General features: G+C 47.1%; 1 protein-coding gene across 9 annotated transcripts in view; it reads left to right on the top strand.

The window, feature by feature from the left end:
- The window catches only part of LOC118219103 (pleckstrin homology domain-containing family A member 5-like), a 66192-nt gene that overhangs the window by 8600 nt on the left and 35757 nt on the right, over positions 1 to 21835 (top strand). Inside the window, exon 1 of one of the 9 annotated variants that reach the window (XM_035401998.1) lies at positions 17011 to 17484. The exons of the other annotated variants lie outside the window; for them this stretch is intronic. The gene's annotated coding sequence lies outside the window, so the exon portion shown is untranslated. Of the gene's footprint in view, positions 1 to 17010; positions 17485 to 21835 lie in introns of those variants that run through there. 9 annotated transcript variants of the gene reach the window in all.

Genomic DNA, 21835 nt, shown 5'->3' with positions numbered 1-21835 from the left:
TAAATAATATATTTACTTTCCCCGCTCCCATCTGGCCACAGAGAAATTTAAGGACTGTGTGATGCGGCATAGGGATCTCTGCACCGGGAGAGAGGGCGAGGGAGCCCAGTGTGGTAGCCCCCCAAACAGAGCCAGGCCCTCCTCACTTTGTGGAGAAGTGAGGTTTGCGTGTGAGGACGGCCCTGGCTGGCGGAGACTCTGCGGGCAGGAGGTGTGCTCTTCCAGGCTCATTAAGCAGCGTGCTTTCAGTACCGGCCCGATTAGCCGCACACTGTGGGGAAACGGCAGGTAATTACCGCGCTGAAGGCTGAGCTCAGAGGCCGTGAGGTGTGTGTGTGTGTGTGTGTCTGCGTGCGTGTGTGTGTGTGTGTGTGCGTGCGTGCGTGCGTGCGTGCGTGCGTGCGTGCGTGCGTGCGTGCGTGCGTGCGTGCGTGCGTGCGTGCGCGTGTGCGTGTGCGTGTGCGTGTGCGTGTGTGTATGTGTGTGTGTGTGTGTGTTAAGGTACAGAGTGAAACGGAGTCTAAAGACAGACTGTGTGTTTTGAAAGTATGTTCCAAGTACTCTAACTTTTGCAGTTTTTTTTTTTTTTCATTTTATTTTTAAAAATCTTGGGTCTTCCCTATGTTGGCCGTGCAAGTGAATGCGTGTCTTTTGATAATTGTTCAGTGTGATGGTATTGTGCCCTAGGCGCTGGAGATTACGCAGCGCACGTGTGTTTGATGAAGCCAGCGGTGGTGTGGTGTAGACACACAGCTGGTGGCAGTGTGCATGTGCCTCAGTGCTCCTAGGCTGGTTCAGCCCAGTGAAGCCCAGCCGCTCCTCTTCTGTTTAATGGCTCTTCACATCCTGTGTGCACCTGCTTGTCTCTGACGTTCAGGACCCCGCGGGTTCTGTGCAGCCCAGACACGCCTTGCAGCTTGATTTGCAGTATTTACAGAGTTTAACGGAGTTGCAGTTCTGTCTGTCTGTCTGTTTATCTGGCTGTCTGTCTGTCTGCCTGCCTGCTTGCCTGTCTGTCTGTCTGTCTGTCTGTCTGCCTGCCTGCCTGCTTGCCTGTCTGTCTGTCTGTCTGTCTGTCTGTCTGTCTGTCTGTTTATCTGTCTGTATGTCTGTCCGTCCATCCATCTGTCTGCCTGTCTTATCTCTCCCTCTCTTCCATCTCTCATTCACAAACTAAAAGATGCTTTAAATACATGACAAGAGATTACGCTACAAAAGCAGGAATTAATTAAAACTCAATAACTTCAGCAGAACTTCATAAATAAAAACGAAGGAAAAGCCTCCCCTCCCTTCCCACACGAAACCACCTTGAAAACTCTATTTGAACAGAAAAAAAAGATCTGAAAGCTGAGTTTCGTCCTCTGTGTCTGTTTTGCTTGGCATAGCAAATGCCTGGTGGTGTGTTGCCAACGCACATAAACAGTTGTGACAGCACGTTCAATAACAAGAATGGTAATATGGCAAGGGGAGGGGGAGTTTACCAAATAAAATAAAACTGTAATAATGACAAAAACAATAACCATAAAACAGCAGCATAAACCAACTTATCCCAAGGACAGTCTCTCTCTCTCGCGCTCTCTCTCTCTCGGGTGTACTTTCTAGTGCGGTGCAGGTTATAATACATTGTTTTATTTGATGTGTATTTGATGTGTATGCCAATAGGAAGTGTATTATTATATGTATTTATATCATCGCTGTATACTTACCCTATTCCTTGCTGGCTATTGCTTAATGCACAGCAATGGTGAGCATGTAGCGTGTCTCTCTGGTCTGGTGTTTAACTCACGTGTGGGAACAGCCAGGGGACTCGCTTGACAGTGAACATGTCATCTGTCTCCCATCTCTCTAACACACAGCTCGGTTACAGGAATTATATCACCACAGAGTTTTCACCGTAGTATCAGAAGCCCGGAATTGTAATTGTTCCTTTCGCATTAATTCTGTTAATTGAGTTTTATCTCTATGGTGTTCTGTGTTTTGGTTCCTCTGTGTCAGGCAGGCTTGAGCAGAGACAGGCAGGCATGTGCACAGAGGGGACGGGGTGTCTCTGTTAGAGATCGCGCTGGATTGATGTGCAGGGGCTGCGGATGCCCGGTGGTGAGCTGTTAACAGGCAGGAGGACCGTGGAGATTTACTGCCCTTTGGTGAATTTTATTTCTCCTGTCCTCCCCTGTGACCAGACTCTGCTGGCCCTGCGTGTGTGTGTGTGTGTGTGTGCTCACGTGTGCCTGCATGAGTACTCACGTGTGAGTGTTATCTGCGTGTGTGTGTGTGTGTGTACGTGTATGTGTCTGTGTGTGAGAGTGTTTATGTGTACCTGTGTGTGCGCCTGTGTGTGCATGTGCATTCATGTATGTGTGTGTCTGTGTGTGTGTGCGTGCATGCACGCACATGTGTGTGTGTGTGCGTGAGCGTGTGTGTGCGCGTGCAGGGTGGGGGGGGTGTGTTCCATTAAACTGATGAGGTTTTCCACCTTATTGCTGCTGTAGAGTGCTGCTAGCCCGGTGGCTGGGCTGCTATGGGTGCACTCTGCTACTTAGGGTAATTGCTCTAAACCGTTTGGCTCGTGCTTCCGTGTGGGTGATTTGGGGGGGGAGGGCGCTCTTCTTAAAGCAGTAAGTGCACAGTTAAGTACAGTCTTTCATGTGATTTTGTGTTTTCTGGGTGTATTGCTTTGACTTTTCTCCCTGACCTCTCCCTACACTCATTCTGTCATTCATTACTAGTGGCATTAATGCCCCCCCCCCCCCTTACTGTCATAAATATCAGCACTCACTGCTGCTATGTATGACGAGCCATTCCAGATTGGTGAGAGAAAGCCATTCTCACATTGTCTTATTCTGTGATGCGATCGAAGCTTGAGCGCGGTTTCAGGCCATGGGAGAGCTCTCCGAACTCATCAGCATGCCACGCATGGAATTTTCTGGAGAGCAGCGATGGGTCACAAGGGATAAGGGATGGCGGCCAGGGGGGGTGGGGGGTGGGGGGTGGGGGGGGGGGGTGTTGGGGTGTGATGGGGAATTTCATTGCTTAATTCATAACACTAATGCATTTTCATGAGAGGCGTGTAAATTCGGGGCATCCATTTTAAATGAAAATGGAAGAGACATTATTAGACACGCTCGTGAGCCAGTTCTGCCGTGTCAGGAGTAATTAGCACAGGCATTCGCCGTGTCTGTGTGTGGGTGAGCGGGCGCTCGCACGGATGTTTGACCGCTTTCTCATGTCTCTGCGTGTGTATGCCTGTTTGTGTTGTGTGTGTGAGTGTATATGCATGTATGTGTGTTATTGTGCGAGTGTTTGTGTGTGAAGAGAACTGTATATATGTGTGGTAAATGTGAGCATTGTGGATACCTGCAGAACAGACACATTTTTTTTACCTGTGTAGAAATGAGTAGACATTAGTTTTATAGGACATTCACCAGCTGTGTGAGGAGATAAGAGGGTAGATGTTTGGTAGGACCAGCTGCACATTCATAAATCCTCCCTTTCTCGTTGACTGACTAAACACTTCACCTTAGTTCATTCATTCCAAATACATTCACACACTTGCGCCCTTACCGGAAACCTAAAACCTGTAACCACAGGTCCAATTCATACACATGCAAAAGGCTACTGTGGCTGTGGAGTCAGCTGTGCATTATTTCCCTGAGAAGGCTTTTGGTTCCCTTTTAAATATTCACAAATATGTGTAACTGAACAGTCTGATGCTGATGGTCAACAGCCACTACTGGTAACTGAAAGCAACGGACTTCTGGAACACTGACTTTGAATTCAAAAATTCAAAAAACATTCCAAAAAACCTAACTGTTCTACTGGTTACTGTAAGAGCGGGGTGCTGGACACTCTCTGTGAAGTCAGCCTGCAGTTCTGATGACTCGAGTGTTTGCTTTGTTTCCCATATTTTTAGCCTGCAGGACTAATGGCGCTGTATGAGAGAACAGCAGTGGGACCCGCAACGCAAACAGCCGAAAACAAATGAGACATTGAATTTTAACGCGTGATTTCTTCGCAATGTGGCAGAAACTGTTTTGCGTTGTTAAACAGTAATTGTTTTGTCATTAACGTGAGTGGTAGACGCGAGTGCAGTCTGTCTCTTTTATTTTCAATGCAAAACAACTGTTTGTGTGCATGTGCGTGTGTGTGTGTGTGTGTGTGTGTGCGTGTGCATGTGCTGTTCCTTTGGTGGTGCTGGGAATAGCTTTTGTTCGTGTCCGTGTTTCTGTTTGAAGTTGTACATGGTTGAAGGTTGGGTCACCTTTGGCAGTGCACCACCTACAGCATGTACATCTCGTGCCACATAATGACACGGTCGTAACTAGTGAGGGATCAGTTGTGCTATAGCTGCTGCGGGATTACACTGCGAAACTGCCGGTCTGATATAGTTGGAGGATGCTCAGAATGTTCTATTGCCTCAAGGTGACTTTTACATTTTATAAAATAAATAAACGCCAGTGCTCGTAAAATATATATATAATAATGTGCGGTTCTTTGTGAATCTTTCTGCGTTTTATTTCTCAGATTTATTCGCTGTTGGACGCCGTGTCGGGCGGGGCGTGTGTTCTTGGGCGAGGTCCTTGCGGCCGGGTGTGTGTAAGGGTGTCGTGATTCACGGATGTTTACGGCGTGCGGATGGGCTGATATACTGGGCTGCAGGGAGCGGGACGAGCTCATCCAGGTGATTTAGAGAGCGGTGGGTCTGAGACGGGGCCTGTGTGAACGGGCCGCCTTCCGAATTGCCCGGGCGCTCTCTTGCTGGGAGTGTTACGAATGCCCGCCCCCCCCCTGCGGACGCGGGCGCGAGACCGAAGCTCTCCCGCTACCCAGAAGGCCATGCGGCGGGGCTGCGGCGCAGCTGCTGTCGCACATTTTAATCAGGAAAGGCTTGGCGGGTCGCTGTCCCGTGTCCGAGGGTCTCCTGAGGGGGACGTTTCGGGAAAAGCCGCGCCGTTTTACGGAGAGGTGCGAGTGACGCGGTGCAATGCCCCCACAATCCCTTTCTCCGGGCGTAAAGCGCAGAGGCGTCTGGAGTCGCAGCGGGCCTCGCGGTGTCCTGGTGACCTTTGCCCTCTGACCTCGCCTTCATTAGGGTCAGGAAGAGAGGGGCGTCTGTGGGCCCTGCGAGGTGATTGATGACTGTGTGTTTTGGGGTAAGTAAATGTGTACCCTCGCCTCCCTCCAGCAGAGAGAGGAATGTGACGGGGGTAACCGTGGACACGGCTCGCAGGGGTGAGGGAAGGAGAGTCCTTCTCACCGTAAGACCCTGGGCGCTCGTTTCCCCCGGCAACGCCGTGCCAACTGGCTGTGGAGAGCTGTGCGGAGGCGATAACTCTTCCACCGAGGCCGAGAGGAATATACGGCGTGCGGAAGTGTTTGGACAGGCTTCGTATTACGGCTGGCTGTGGGTGTGGAGAGGGAGCGCTGCTGCTTCTCACAGAGTCTTCTGAGCCAGGTCCTTCATTTCCGCAACTCGACGGGGCCTGTCTGCCGAGTGGAACACTCCCAGCGCATCTTTTAGCTGAGTTTCTGCTTTCTCGTTATGCTGAAATATTATGTTCCTTGAAGTATCGTGTGTCATTGTTTTTTTTTTAAAGCATCGTTTTGTCAGATAGACATTGCATCTGTTTTGCACAGCATTTTCCTTTTTATTGAGCTCAATCCTAAGAATGTTAATGAAGTTGCAAAGTGAATTTAAAAAATGTTTTTTTGTTCTTTTTTTTTATTTTTTACATCCAGCCCAAATAGTTTTTTTGTTGCCGTGCAGAAAGCAGTTAGCGATGAACGATGCTCTGCTTGGCGGGATGCTCAGCTGGCCGCCGAGGATTGTGGGACGGAAGCGTCGCCTCTCTCTGCCCCGTCGGTTTCCTCTGGGAGCCCTCTGCTGGTTCGCTGATCCGACTCGACGCCGCGCTCTCACGCGTTCGTCAGCAGGAAGTGCAGCCCGCTCGTCTGTCCTCTCCTCCCAAAATATGCGCTGTGTCTTCTTTCTTAGTGTTTTAAACAGCTGGCCGTGCGTATTTCTTCAACGACACGGAGAGTTTATGAAATGCAAATTCACTACGCGCTGGTTACGGTGTGGGTGTATTCGCAAAAGTGTACTCTGTGTTTGTGCGTGCTTGCGTGCGTGTGTGCGTGCGTGTGTGTGTGTGTGTGTATATGATCCAGTGCAGTAGTTATACAAGCAACTGTTGCAACTTATGTCAACGGCACTTGAACACAAGTCAAGATCTATGTAGTCATGTGTTGCACAGGGGCTGGAGGAGGTATAGATTTTGAGAGTCACGGCACCGCACAAGAATGTGAAATCCGTTTGGGGACAGAAGGTGATCCGACCCCATGGCGGTTGGATAGTCTGTGTGCAGGGGACTGGGAGGCCCACGTTTGAATCCTAGCTGGCATATTTCTACTTAATGTATTAGTAGCGATAATACTATTATAATATTATTTAGTCCTGCCTTAGTCCGTTTGGCACTGAATGGGTTATACATCTTTTTGTGTTACCCTCTTTGCAAACATCCCCTCTGTCAGACATCAGCAGCCCCGGTGAGGTGAAGCAGCTCTGTGTGATATTAAATTTGAGGTAGGTTATTTCATGGTGCTTGTGTTTCAGGAAGCGTTAGACATGCCCCCCCGCCACCCCCCCCCCCGCCCCCCGAGGCTGGCCGTGACAGAAGCAGAATGAAAGGAAGACGTAAGACTGCTCTCTGCAGGTCCGCTTTCCCACGTCCGTGAAGTCAGACACAGGTGAAGGTCAGGGGTCAGGTGAAGGTCAGGGGTCAGCTGCTCGGGACTCCCCGGAGGTCTGAGCTCTCTCCATATAACCTGCGTATGACTTATTCTAGTGTGTGCACTCTGCCTCATCGGCCATAAAGCAGACTCAGGGCTGGTTATTAATGTAGGCGACTGCCTAGGGCCCCATGTGTCTGGAGGGGTCCTCGCAATCCTCAATTGTAACACCCCCCCCCCTCCCCCTCGGCTTCAGTCCACTACTCCTCCCCACCCCCTGTGCCTGGGTAGGATATAACTCAAAAGGGGGCCTCTATAATTTCGAGACAGCCCTGAGCAGACCGTAAATACTGTGTATTTTGTATATTCCATTTGTTATTCAATTTATTTCCCTTCCCTGCTGGCGTAGCAGTAGCACAGTGTGCAAATGTCTCTCTGTTTTGGGTCGACTTTGACCAGGAGCCACAAGGGGATACACCATGGTGTGGAATGCTGGTCTTTGTGCTGCAGGGATAGGGAAGGCTTACTGTCCCATTGACTGTGTTTCCCTAAGTTGCCACTGAGTAATCACACTCGAGCCACCTGCAGGTTGCCATCGGTTACCTGTGTAAAAGGTGCGTCTATCCTCCAGCTGACACTGTAATTAGCTGTGTGGAAAACAGTACCTGGCTCACAGGTGTGTACTGGAGGAATTAGTGACTTAGTGTAGTTTTGAGATATCAAGCTTTAGAATTGTCAAATCCCACCATTGTTTCTGTTTAGCTTGTTTTTGACCTTAGTGTGTTTAAAAAGTGTGTTATGATAGACTTCTCAGCTCTCAGATTTGAAGTGTGATTCTAAGCTCTCCAACTGTTGCTTCCAAATTGTGGAGAGGTCTAAAAATGGGAAAATTTGCCAGTCAAAGTGCAGTGATCAGACAGGCTTTTGGAAAGGCTCTGAGCTGCATCTGTTGGCCCTGGATATGGCTTTGGGCTTACTTGTGGTTGTGCCTTACAGCCAACAGAGGGCAGTGTTGCATTACTTTATTTGTAGTGTACAAAATGATGTTAAATCCCATTAGATGTGCGCTAGGTGTTACTGGTAGGAATCAGTGAACGACCAAGCTATTTTTTTATAACTGTCAGAAGGGTTGAGGTAGATTGAAGAATTTTCCTTCTTACCCGTGATGTCTGCTTTGTGTTTCTTTCAGAATTTTGCTGATACTTCACCATTAGTGTCATGTGCATTTGTTCTATTAATTCAACCACACTGTATGCATTTCACAGGAAAAACGGAAATTCATAATTTATAAATGCATGACTACAAGGCTCCCACGGTGTATGTGACCTGAGAACCAATTCTGTGCAGGTCCAGTGGTAATATATGTCATCGGCACCTCCAGCACACCTGCTAGCTATTCATATTGCATGGACTTGCCTTGAACTGCACTGTGGCCCCCTGTGACTGACAGCTTTATCCTTCAATGGGGTGCTGTGTGGCCTTGTGTTTGTCCGATGAGCTTGTCCTGCTTACTGTACGTCCTCCCACAGGGCCCTCTTCTCTGCAACACTTGCACACCTCATAAGGGTTGATAACAGCAGTCAGATTTTTCATAATCAATAAGTGTTTTGTAAACGTATGTCCCTGGGAATGTCAGGTAATGTAATCTGTGTGTGTGTATGTGTGTGTATGTGTGTGTGTGTGTGTGTGAGCTGGGAGCAAGGATTAAGGAGGTGTTGGAAAACATTATGTGAGAGGCGTTTCTGTTTGGTTTTGCGTTGAGGATATTTAGGACACCCTGTCCCTCTTTGAAAGATGTCCCGCTTGTGTCTCTAATGGGGAAAAACAGCCTAGGTCTTCTCCCTTCAGAGAGAGGTGTTCTTAAAGGATCACATTCTCCATTACTACAGAACCAGGAGACACGCCCTCAAAGGATCCCATTCTCCATTAGAACTGGGAGGCATATTAGCATAAGCTAAGCACACCAGCAGAATTACTGCGTCTGCGCCGCGGTTGTCCTGATGCCTTTTGTCATCTGGGTGCTGGTGCGCATAAGCAGCTGGATCCAGCTGTGACCGGTGGTCTCTACCGGACACTAACTGTCATTTGCATGATGGGCAAAGGTGAACCCTGTGAGCCAAGCCGCCCGGGCTGACAGGAGCGCCGGGCTAGCTGAGCGGAAACAGCAGCGCAGTGTGAAAGGCTTGCGAGCGCAGGCGCGCTAATCCTCTGCTAATAGCACCGCTTCCCCCTGCTTACATTGGGCTCGTTAGCTCGTTAGCTCGTTAGCGCCGTCACTCCGCGGCAGCTGCTACGCTAACGGGGCCTGTCGGCTATCGCACGGCGAGAGGCCGTATTTGTGTTACGCTCGTGCTTTAGGAGGTGTGGCCTGTTTCCGTGGAGAGAAAGGATTGGTTGAGTTCAGAAGAGGGTGTGGATTGGTCTCGGAAGGCCCCGCCCACTGGCGGCAGGACTGAGATGATGGAACTGATTCTGAACTGATTCGAGGATGTTGGGACTGGGATTATTAACAAACATTCGTGTTACATACAAGGATAATCGCATCAGAAGTGAAAATTATTTATATGTAATAAATAGTAAATACATTTGTGTGTGTGTGTGGAAATGGATAGATAGATAAATTGAGTTTCATATTGTAGACATCTTGTGGAGAAGATTTGTTGGTGTGGGAATGAAAACCTACAGGATGGTAGATCTCCGGGAACAGGGTTGGTTACTGCTTGGCACATCCAACCCTTTTCTTTCCTGGGCTTTCACTGAAGACAAATATTAAGATTTAAAGAGGACCATGCAGCCCACTTAAAGTACTATAGTGTATACTATAGTGTGGACACAGGGCACATTTGCCCAGGTCTTACTAGTGCTCACATGACCTCAGCTGTGTGTTGTTGGAGTGTAGGTGTGTGAGTGTTCCTGTCTGACTGTGAGTCTGTGTATGCAGGCTAAGTCAAACAGTTCTGTGGAGATTCAGAGGACACTTTGTGAAATGATTGCACGTTAAGGTCAAACTGCTTAGACTTTATCTCCTGTGTTGTGCCTGGATTTGCAGTGAAGGATTACCTTGTAAGCACAAGGTTGTGTGTGTGTGTGTGTGTGTGTGTGCCTGTGTGAGTGCATTTGTGTGCGTTATAAAATCTGCACTTGTCGTGCTTCTTCTGCATTACAGTTAATTACAGCAAGCCAGCGACACACACGTGCACATGCACATGGGCACACACACACACGCACGGCAGTAAAACTGAATTAAGAGCGATGGATGTGGGCCTGTGTTCCTGAGATTATTACCTGTGTTCTGTTTAATTAATATGGTTTCTGCCTCTGTTGCTGACACAGAGGGTTGCAAACACAATTTCAAATGTTTATTTTTACTGCTTTTAAAAAAAATGAAATTCATTATTATTAGTATTATTATTATTACAAAAATGCTATTTAACAATTTTAACAATCATTTTGCCCCTGCACTACCACAGCACATCTCAGTGGGTTTTTAATTATTAGCAAGTTTGTTTGTTTATCTTTGTATCTTCCTCCCTGGAGCCAGTGCTTGTAATGAGAAGGTTCTCCTGTTCGTCTCCATAAGAAGGAGTCAAAACTCAAAAGAGCTTCCACTGGAAGGTGGTGTGAGGTGTTTGTGTTTGTTTATCTGTCTGTGCCTCTCCTGGCTCTGTCACTGATATGTTATAGCTTTTTTGCTAATAGCTAGCGCAGCAACACTAGCCTGAATGAAAGACTGTTGTGATGCTAAACCTCAACAAAACAGAATTCAGTTTGAGTATCACTTTTCAAACAAAGCTTCAGTTAAAAGTGTGGTAAAATCATGTGTCTTCATCCAAAAAAAGAAAGGGAGCAGGCCTCAATTACAGTCGCATACTCAGGGTAATGGCGGGTGTCCAATCTGCATTTTACCGCGCGGTTTTATGGGCGCATGGTAGAAATGCAGCATGGAAGGGCCAGCGGGTGTTGGATACCAAACACAGTTTCAACCCTTTCTGAAAATTAAACAAAAATCTGCAGATACTCAGAATTTACCCACTGCTGTTTAATGCTGTTGAATGTGGCTGTTTGCTTATGTCACCGTGTTGAATCTGCTTTTTGGTAACACGCGTCTTGTGTGTTTGTAATCTTACACTGTTTGACTCTTCCAGCTGTTGGAAGAATACAAGGGCTGTAATCTGATCTAAACTATAATCTAATCCATAATCTGTCTTCATTTGAGGAGGATAATCTAATCTGATCTGATACTGTCTGTATCCTATGACATGGAACATCACAGTGGGTGCTCTACCGTTGCCGTGGAGTTGGAGCCGCAGGGCTGTTTGATGGGTTGTCGCGGCGATGAGTGTGGAGATGAGAAGTGTTAATTGAACTGTTGAGATCAGCGCCAGATTCATCACTGTCATCATTTGCATCGGAGAGAAAAAGAGCTTCGCTCTCATCTTCTGACGAGGTGCGTTGCCACTTCCTCTCGACGAGAGCGAAATGTTGCCAGCGAATATCAATCGTCTGTGTTTACATTTGTAGTTTCTGTGCGTAGCTGTTGTCTTTTTATTTTATTTTATTTTTGCCCGTGGTTTGTTTTTCATGTCACTTGAATTGTCAGCCATTTTAAATGTTGACCTCTTATCAGATCGGACCCCTTAACTTATAAGGTGCTGTGGGGACCTCAGTTGGTTCAGTTGGTGCTGTTTTTAATGGCCCTTTGCTGTGCCAAATCAGGAAAGCTATTTGGCGTTAATGGCGCACAGCCCCCGATTAAATTTCCCCTGTAATTGCTTTATTAGTCTGATGTATGCGGAATGGCTTGGGTCCGCGCGCACGAGCAGGAGGAGGAGGAGGAGGGTAAATTCTGGTCAGAAGCCTCACCTACAGAAGAGGAATGGGGGTTTTACGCACACACGGGGTGTAGGTGTACGGGAGACGGGGCCGCAGAGGAACATGGCCGCCTAGGTTTCGGTGACAGACTCCGCCCTCCTCCTCGTCCTCCTCGTCCGCACGTGGCCGTGTGCGTGCGCTGGGGCAGTCGGGCCGCGGGCCTTATTTTATTTAGCTCCGCATTCCTGCTTTAAAACGGTCGGTGGATTTTTTTGTGTTTGTTTTTTTTTTTTTTCTTTCTTTCTTCGTTCTCCCGGCCGTTTTTATTGCGGTTTTTCACAGTCGCATTCCGAGAGCGGCGGCCATGTTGACACACGGCATCGAGTGTGCGAGCAGCCCGTCCTTCTCTCAAGTCCCAGGCTAATGTCAGCTTTAATAAACAGCCCACAGCGTTTGATGGCAGAGTTGTTTGCGTTGTCTCTCCGTGCCGGGAGATTATTCATGCATATTTATTGCCGTCGCTGTTTTTCTTATTGTTTTAACGCATGAGTGAGAATTCCCACTTATGAAATGCTTTATTTTCCATTACGCGGTGAAAATAATTAAACTGGATGATTCACATGGGAGGACCACGAGAGGTTACTGTAACATTGCAGTCATATTAGAACAAGCTGTTTCAGAGGGGTCCATAGGGTTTTATGTGTGTGTGTGTGAGTGTGTGTATGTATGTGTGTGTGTGTGTGTGTGCGCACCATGTGTCTGAATGGATTCCTGCTCTTTTACAGTAGAGATGCAGCAAACACCAAACTAAGTTGGTGCTGCATACAATCACTACTGCCAGTAGGGGGCAGTGTGGAGAACACAACTGGCTCTAATGGGAAGCACTGGCTGTAGAGGCCCTGCTGTGGGCAGACTGCAGTCTACGTTTTGGGTCTAGGCCAGGGCTGCCCAATCCTGTTCCTGGAGATCCACCATCCTGCAGGTTTTCACTCCAACCCTAATTTGGCACGCCTGACTCTACTAATTAGCCAGCTCAAAGAGATCTCCTGTTGTTGAATGAGTTGCGCTTTTTCAGGGTTGGGCCGCCCTGGTGTGGGCCTAAACTGGAGCACAGATCACAGTTTGTTCTTCAGTTATTTGGCATCAGCTTCTGCCCCAGTGGGGTACGTGTGTATCGCCAATCTCTCTGTCCCCCGGAGCATTAAGCACAATGCAGACATAGACCATTAATTTACAATGTGTAATTAGCCCAGTCAGTAGTAATCCGACCTAGCCTAGCCTATAGTTACGGGCTGCAGTGCTATGTGACCACTGTCTGCATGTGGCTGAAATTTCTGAGAGCTTTGAGCTGGAGGCTTCCCTCATTGGTTCCACAGTCTGAGGGGAGAGACATGGAAAATTAGACGCTCGTTAGCTGCCGTGGGATTAGGGCGTTTTTCCAGATCTTTCCGAGCTGGACCAGGACTTTCTGAGGGAGAGTCTGAGCTATCATATGGTTCTGAGTTTATGCTCCCCCTCCCCCACCCGCCACCCACCCCACCAACATGGATGTTTTCCTCCTTTTGAGGAGATTGTTGGAAGTTTGTTCGGAACTCAGCCTTTAATACCGTCGGAAAATCCGTCGGGAATTCTGCTTTGTTTCTCAAATCAGAAAGTCTTCTGTCTACAGCCCCCAAGTCTTAGTCTTAATTCCAACAGGATAAGGTTCAAGCTTATCTGGACTGGATTAGATTACATCATCCTCCGCACTGTCTGTGTATCCACTGCCACAATACGCGAATAACAAGGATGGCTTGCTAGTAAGTAAAGTCGGGTATGTGCTCTATAAAAGCTGTTTCTGTGTCATTGGATCTCGTATTGATTGGGGTGGTTGGACAAAGATGATGTGCTGAAAATGTATGAACTTTGGGCCAATTGCTTCTTTTCAAAAACGTTGAACCTTGAGACCGCTCTTTGATGTTTACACTGGAATGGCGTTTTGCGGAGCAGATGGCAGTTGGTTCTTCTTTTGCTGCTGCTCTATGAAACCCAGAGGTTCTAAACAGGAGGCAGATGGGATCAGGCCCTGTTATTTTCAGCAGTGGGTGCCGAAGTGTGCTGCCCCCCCCCGTCCCCTCAGCCTGTTGCATTCCGTACATTATGAGAGATCTCTGTTTGTGTGCACATGCTCTGTGGAAACTGGAAACCCTTTTCAGGAAGAATGGTAGTTGTCTTAATTTCTGAGAGCAGTTTTTGTTTAATTTCTCAGCTGTGGTTTTTGTAAATGCATTTTTTTCGGCAGGATATTTTTAAGCTTTAAAGTGAAAATTGGCCTGTGCCTGTATTTGTGATATTGAGGAGTGATAGTCGGGGTGGAGGAGGAGGGTTTGAGAGGGGGTTGTGCTGCTTGAAATTTGAATAAGTAATGTTTTCTATCTCATCTATCTTTGAATCCCATCAGTATTAACAGTCATTACCTTTACACCAGGCACCAGGCTCCTCCCATAGAGTAGCTTTGTGGGGAGACAGTGGAATTATGGGAAATCTGCATAGTGTCGCATGCTTCTCAGTCTCAAACATCCTACCTACCAATAAAGCTTGTTTTTTTTTTTTAAACTGAGACTAAATTACACGTCTGTATGTTCTAACCCCATTTCGCCTTTTCACAACAAGTCCCAGCTTCGGAGAAGCTGCCCTGTAGCACAAAACATCCCTCCCGTGGCTGTCTCGTTTTCGCCAAAAGATGAGGCAGAATCTTTCAAAGTAACACCGCAGGCCACTCCAACTGCCGATGACTCATCTTCAGTGCAATTCCCAGAGTTATTAACGTTCGCCTTTTTAAAAAAAAAAAAAAATGTAATCCGTGCGGGTCAATAGATTAATCAGCGTCGTAATGAACTGCTTGGTTTCCCCGACACCCCTTGCGGGGGAGGCAGCCGCGTCGGACCGATCGCCGTGCGAGAGCGCGCCTGTCTGGCTGTGCTCCTTAATGGCGAACTGATTACAGGAGGACAGTTCGTACCTGCCCCGCCAGTCTCATCAGCGCGTTCCTCTCTCCGTGTTCTTAGTGGTTAGCGCCCACAGGGCTCGGACGCTCGTTTGCCAGCAGAGCCAGAGCCAGCTCCGACAAGCCAGCGCGGGTCCCATTCCTGACTCCAGGACTCCCTGACGGGCCCAGCCAATCAGCTGTGACCAAGAGATGTCTAATTTCTTTAGTGAGATGGCAGACGATCAATACCTGTTGAACGAGCAGAAAAGTTAGTGCTTTTAAAAAAATAATAATAATCGATTATATTGGCGTCCTGGTAAACTCAGGTCTACCTGCTGCTTGACAGGCTACCTGCTCACTGTGTGGTCATCGCTCTCCCAGCTGCCCGTTTGAGTGGCAGTCAGACTGGGCCCTCTGCAGTGGAGCAGCTGTGAGTGCAAGGCTGACGATGACAGCTTCAAGCCCCATGATTGACAGGGTTGTCCTCTGGACCAGTGTGATGCTGCTTAGCCTGTTATTCTGGGTTAAGTGTGCCGGTTAAATGTGTCGGTGTGCGGGACTGTGGGTGCTGTGACCGATCTTGAAGTGGGAGGGGTGAACATGTGTGGCGGTGTCCCGTCCTGATTGGCGGTAACTGTCACGTGACTTCCACGCTGCGCGGGAGCTGTGTTTAAACCCCTGGCTCCTTCCCAGCGGTCGGCGTGGCGACGCCGGGAGGCGGTGTCCGCGGTTAGCAGCGCTCCGATTGGCTGTCGGGCTGTCCTGCGGTGTCTGGACCGAGTCTGACGCTCCTCTTGTCCACCCAGCCAGAGAGAGGACTTGCAAACATGGCCGATGGGGTCCTGCTCACCTGTTGCCCTGGCAACGGCGGTCCTGAGTACAGCCAGTGACTCATGGCATCCCTCCCCTCCCCTCCCCTCCCCTTTTTACTTCACAGAGCCTGTAGGGCAATGCAGCCCCAGCTCTGTAAGCCCAGGCACTTACCAACCTGATTGGGCAGTGCCCAAACCCCCCCCCCCCCCCCCCGCCCCCGCCTCCCATCGCCTTGGATTCCGCAATCATTTCACAGTCATGGCCCTTAAGTGTACTGTGTTTATTTGCTCTGTTGTGTGACTTTTAAAATGGCCGTAATTCAGATGATTTGCAGTGTGTCTGCGAGTGTCTTCTCCAGTCCGTCTGAGCTCTGAAATGTCACGGAAATGAGCTTTCCAGAAAGGCTGTGTCCGTGCAGTTTTTTTCTCCCATAATTGATCCATAATGCATGACCGTTAAATGGACCGATGATTTCAAGCAAGGCAATCCATATATATTTTTTATGGATACTAAAATATAATGTGTATTAATATAAAGTTTATTGTTATTGCTTTTTTACAAGTTACATTTGTGCATTTTTTGTGTGGAAATACTGGCATACCAGTACTAGCAAACTGAAAGACTTGGCTGTTGGTTCGGTGGTATGCACGTTGATATGTTGTGGTAGGAGAATGTGTTTTTGGCCACAATGCTTGCATAGCTGCAGGATCTCAGGTTTCACACCACGCTACACTGCATCTGGCAGATTCAGAATTGCATGAATACATGAATTGCTTTTATGCATTGATCCTTTATAAACAAATGGCAGTTTTATGGGTGATGTAATGAGGGGGTCATTGACTTTGTGAAGAGGAGTTCTCTGAGTATTTGAACGAGAGCAGTTTGGAAATGGCCCCTGTGCTGTGGACCCAGGCTGACAGCGAGGTGTGATCGTCCCTGATTGGTCGGTCCTGTTAGCTCACCGAAAAGTAAATGAGAGGCAGGCTTGAGCTTCTGGGAAATTTTATCTCGTCAGCATTTGGGCCCCTAGTGCGCCGGCACAGTCCTGTCCGCAGGTGAGCTGCTCCGGGGATGTTCTAGAACACTCTGTATAGCCAACCTGAACCGGGGCGGCACCCGGGATTTCGGTCCCTATGAAAAGATCTCGCATTTGGGCATCACCGCCCCATCCCAACACTATTTTTTTGAGGGCTCCTGTCAAGCAGGGCTCTTGAAGTGTTCAACACACCCCTTCTTTGGACTTTAGAACTTGGACCTGTGGGTCTTGTTATCCCACAGCACTGAGTAAATACTGATAAACCCTTTTGTGGTTGGAGCTGAACGATATGTCCTGTCGGAGTAGTTTTCAGGGCAGACCGTTATTATTACTATTATTATTATTACTGCATGTTTCCCTTCTGCATTATTATTTTTTATTCGTCATTTTTTAATTTGCGCTCTTTTGCTTACAGTTGTTTTGGTATAAAAATAGATGACAGTAGGAAAAGAGATGAAGATGGATAACTAAAATGCTCGAAGCAATTAACATGTTAACGACGTGCCTGGTTTTCCGATGTTGCAATATTCTTTCCAAGCCTTGGATGGATGGATATATTAGGGTGAAGGTCACGTCTGAGCTGCCTCAACCGCTCACCTCCGTTTCGGTTGGCCGCCTGTCTGACCGCAAGGTACCGCAGTTTGACAGGCGAGCGCGCTCGCATTCCAGTAGCCTGTTTGCGTTGTATTTTCAGAGACTTGTGCAGAAAAGGAGGTGCGAATCCGTCGGGTTTTTCCTCCCTCTGAACGGTTATTTTCCTATTTAAATTGTGCAGCCTTGCCTGCGGTCTTTGCGCGCAAGCGGAGAGCGAAGTGAGCACAGCACCGTCATCTTTAGCTAGACGGAATCGAAGCGTGACATCAGGCGGGTGTCACGTTTCAGGTTTTGTTTTCTTGGTGCTTTTTTCACGCACGGAGAGGGAGACTGACAGCTGGAATTCTCTATGTCGTCTCCAGCTCGTCCATAGGAGCGCGCTCTGTAGCGGATCGGTTTCAAAGGAGCGGGCGCCCATCCGTGAACTCAGTACAGCGCTTTTCCCGACTGATGTTTCCTATCTGGATTACGACTTAAATTCTTCCCGTTAGGTAGCTGGTTTGTCCAGAGAATTTGAGCTCCTCGTGTTTCTTGCGTAAGTAAACCGTTTTTGTTTTTTCCCCCAAAATGTTGCGTAGCATACACATGGGGCGGTTGAAAATGCACTGTTTGGTTAAATATTATGCTGAGCTGTTCTTTCAGGTTACAAACATCTATAAACGATGTTTATTATTGCAAAAACCTTTTCGTTTTAATGATGGAATTTGACTATTTTACTTGCTGCCTATGCGTAATAATTGGTTCTTTAAAAACGTGTCAACCAATTTATCCATACGTTTTGTTCGTAGCTCACGCATGGATTTATTGCTATTTCATTCTATGTTGCCAGGCATTCGGCTAAATATTGCAATTATATTATCACTTTTCTATGTTTTTGTGCAATGTTTTTCTTTTCAGCGTAACATTTGGATTGTTGTAATTATTGCGTATTGGAGCAAATGTGATGTGCCGTCGTTTGTTAGGCGAGGACGGCATATTAATTCAAAACCAGGATAAAATTACCTTTTAAATTGTGTCATTTGAAGGGCAGGACTGTTGAAATAACTGCCCGTTCCAGAATAGTCCCGTGCGCGTAATGTTTCCCCGTTCAACTGTTGATTTATTGTTGCACATTAAGTTGTGCTCCTGTCATATCTCTCTTGTCCAGTTAACCTGCCCCGACCTGCTCTCTTTAAAAAATAAAGCGCTGCGTTTGGAGCTTTTTTGACAGGAGCCCTCTTGTTCTCTTCTGCTTGGCTAATTTCTTTTGAGGTTTAAAGTGGGATGAAAGCTGAGCTGCGTCTTTGAGCCTTCCCGTGAGATTAACTCAGATCTGTTCCTTCAGCAATTGCTTTCAGGCTAGAAATATGCAGCTTGTTCTGACCCCCCCCCCCCCCCCCCCCCCCCAAAACATTTTCAGAGGTACCTCCAACTGACTGTGCAGTCCGCAGTTCAGCTGTAGCAACGGGTATTATGTAAGATACGTTGTAAGATATGTAAGACGATACGGGTCAGTCAGTTCTGCCGTTCCATATATTCTGAACCAAAACGTCCAATCTCTCGCGAGGAACATCTACGAGTCGCACCAACAGAACAGGACTGTCTCGCTCCGTCTGTAGATTTATGGAAGGCATCGCACGGGTCGGTCTGAATGTGTCAGCGTGGAGGGCCACAAATTAAGGTCTCCTGAGATTGCCAGAGGAGCTCCCCGAGGCTCCTTCTCCAGTCCCGTTTCGTTTCCATTTCTTATGACTTTGGATTTGAAAACTGCAAAAATACTTCTGTTTGCTGTCGATAGTTTCCATGTATATGTTCGCTCTTTCTTTCTCTGGAACGGGGAGGTAAAGATCTCCGGGCTGCATTCCACTTGCTACAGATCACTCGGTTGGAGCTCAGTCTGGTTTTAAATGCTCAGAAAACCAAATAAATTATTTCAACTAAAGCTTGCTCTCTGCTGGATGAATCTGTCTGCATTTTTTTATTTAGAGGTTCAGTGACTGACAGGGTGTCATCTTACAAATACTTGGGCATATGGTTCAATGACAAGCTGTCCTACGTGGTACAGGTTGACAATCTCCCGAGAAAGCTTACATTATATCTGAAATTAATCTTGTGTGTCCTTTGAGGCCAAAAAATGTACAATCTACGTTTCTGTCTGCCACTGAATATCACATTGTGAATGCAAGCAGTATCCTCTGTTTTAAGAGATCTAAATTCAGTTTTTTATTTTTTTGTTATTCTTCCTACATTTCATTGCCATTGTATCTCCAGTCTGCTATTGAATTGTAGGTTGGACATTATTGGCCATTTCTAGGCAACAGCCTTATTTTGTTTTTATTTCCAAAGCGATTCTGATTCAACTGCCTTCCTTCCTGTTGTAGTCTTCTTTCCTCTGATGGCTGCAGTTATCAGCTGCACTGTATTAAGTGGGTGCCTAAGTGAAATAGAGTTGGTTATTGGAAAAATGGTGTTTTCTTAGAATGCACCCTGGACGTGGTACAGCTTACATGAAAATGGAATTGGGGGCATTGGTATCTTTGGGTAATTGAAAATATATTGTTCTCTTGTGGGATGGGAGAGTGTAATTGTTTTGGACCGTGGGATTGTTCTGTGGGTTGTGTTTATTGACTTGGTGTTCTCTCTGTGTTATTGCACTGTTATCTGTTTTTATTTTTATTTTTAACAGTGCTTCTTGCAACTAATAAAGACTTTTATTGTATCCGATATATCACATCGCTTATTTGGCTTAATTCATTTTAAATGCTACATCTGCCCTTTCCAGAGATTTTGTAAACAAGTGGTTGAAGCACAGGGAATAAACAATTATATTTTGTACCTGATTAACTCTTGGCAACTGTTGTCTCACTCTCTCCCCTTTCTCTGTCCCTCCTCTGTTTTCATTCCCTCTCTCCATCTCTCTCTCTCCTGCTTTCTTTCTACCTCCTACTCTCTGCCTCCCCCCCCCCCCCCCCACCCCCCCAAAGCCTTTTGATATGCATGTTTCCCAACATAAAGTAACTGAACGCTGCTTGTGTTTTCCCCCCAAGCTCTCGCTGATGCACTGGCTGCGTGTAAACAATGACTAACGTTCCCTCACGCTTTCTAGAAAGCGAATGGTGTGATAACGTGCCAGATTCTCAGGCTCTTCTTCGCGGTTCTTGGAACGGAATAATTCTGTAAATTCTCTTTTTTATTTCCTTCATTTCTTTCACTGAGTGCGCGAGGGAGCGATCGACTAGAGAGAGACACGGGTAGCTGATTAATGATGTCGTGTTATGATTGGAGGGGTGATTAAATGTGATTGGATGGTTGTTCTAAATTGGGCTGAAAAGCGACTCTATTCAGATACTTCCTAGCCTCTTTGATCCTGGGGCAGTTCCATTCCCATTCACGAAGTAGTTCTCTACCCTTAAATCTTATACCCGTGTTTTATTGTTTGTATTTAGTATGAAAATGATTTAAGTTCTAGTCTTTTTCCAATTTGCACAGCTGGGGTTTTTTTTTTTTTGTGTGTGATGAAGGATATTTTTGATATTTACAGACATTTCAGATGATCTGCTGGGTGTAACATGGCTTGTTTTTTGGTATTTGGGGGTTTAATGTTCCAAAACAAGAAAAAAAACAACAGACAGTATGTGTTCAGACTACATTTTAATCAAAGGAAACTCATTTGTTCATAAAATGTCCCCGCTGTACTCAGTCTTACCCTCATTAGGCTCACTCTCATCTGCCTGCATTATTGTTTAAAGAAACAGGACGTTCTCCTTCCTGTTGGCTCCTCTGCTTCATAGCACCTCCCCCAACCCTGACAGGCGGTACCTTGGTTTGAGTGAAATTAATGGGAAATGTTCTGGCTGTTTGTAGGGTTATTTTTAATGTTTCTGTGATTTCGGCTACTGATTTCTCAATGAAGCAAGTGTGTGTGTGTGTGTGTGTGTGTGTGTGTGTGTGTGTGCGCATGTGTGTGTGTAAGTGAGAGTCTGTGCGTGGACAGTGCAGAACCTGAAGTGAGAGTGAAATTAAATGTAGTGTTGTGGGCCTGAAACCTCTCATTGAAAGTCCTGCTGTGTTTGCAGACTTGGACTCTGTCCTTTCCAAGACAAAGAAACTCCCCTTGCCAAGGGCAGTAACTCCCGGTTTGCAGTTACATCTGTTCATCTGCTGTGGCTGAATATAGAGATCTGTTGAATGGTTTTTCCAGCCTTTTTTTTCTTCAGGAAATCACAGTGTGGTGAAGAAGTGGAGACAGTCGGGGAAGGACAGATGAAGTTCACGTTGATTTGCCAGGAAATTTTAATGACTCCTGTATGTCCCGTGCTGGTCTCGCACCTGCAGCTGTGCCTCGACCCCCCCCCCCCCACACACCCACCCCCACAACCTCCCCCTCACCCCAGCCCCTCCTTAACATCCATGGGTTACTGGGCACCAGGTTGATTGTCTGGTAGGGCTTGCACCTGCCCTAGGGCTTGTTTTGAATATTTTCAAATGCAGCGTGTCATTATACTGTGCCATATTTTAATGGCAAAAAAGCTTTCAGTTGATTGGCAGCAGATCATTATTACGAGTTAAACTTGTTCACAGAACAGCCATGGCAGAGTGCGTGTGTACAGCTTCCCCCTGTATGAAAATGATGGTGAGCTGCATTTCTGTAGTGCACTGTGCCTAGGGTCTCAAAGATTGTTACAGTGGACGAGAGGAAACAACCTCACAACCAATGCACAGTGCCAGTATTGAAAAGGCGGAAGGGTCTGTCTGTTCCGGGTACAATGAGTACCCACAAAGGGTACTGAAGCCCTCCAGCAGTGGCGTTGAGTGAGGCCACTGCAGCCAGAATGCCCTGTTTGTGATGTCACAATGGGATCTCGCGATCTGTGATGTGGCACACAGGTCACACAATCTGTGATGTC

Source organism: Anguilla anguilla, chromosome 19 (genome assembly GCF_013347855.1).
Source record: "Anguilla anguilla isolate fAngAng1 chromosome 19, fAngAng1.pri, whole genome shotgun sequence".
Taxonomy (NCBI): domain Eukaryota; kingdom Metazoa; phylum Chordata; class Actinopteri; order Anguilliformes; family Anguillidae; genus Anguilla; species Anguilla anguilla.
The sequence above is the reverse complement of the archived record's forward strand: the minus strand, read 5'-3'. Positions and strand labels throughout refer to the sequence as shown.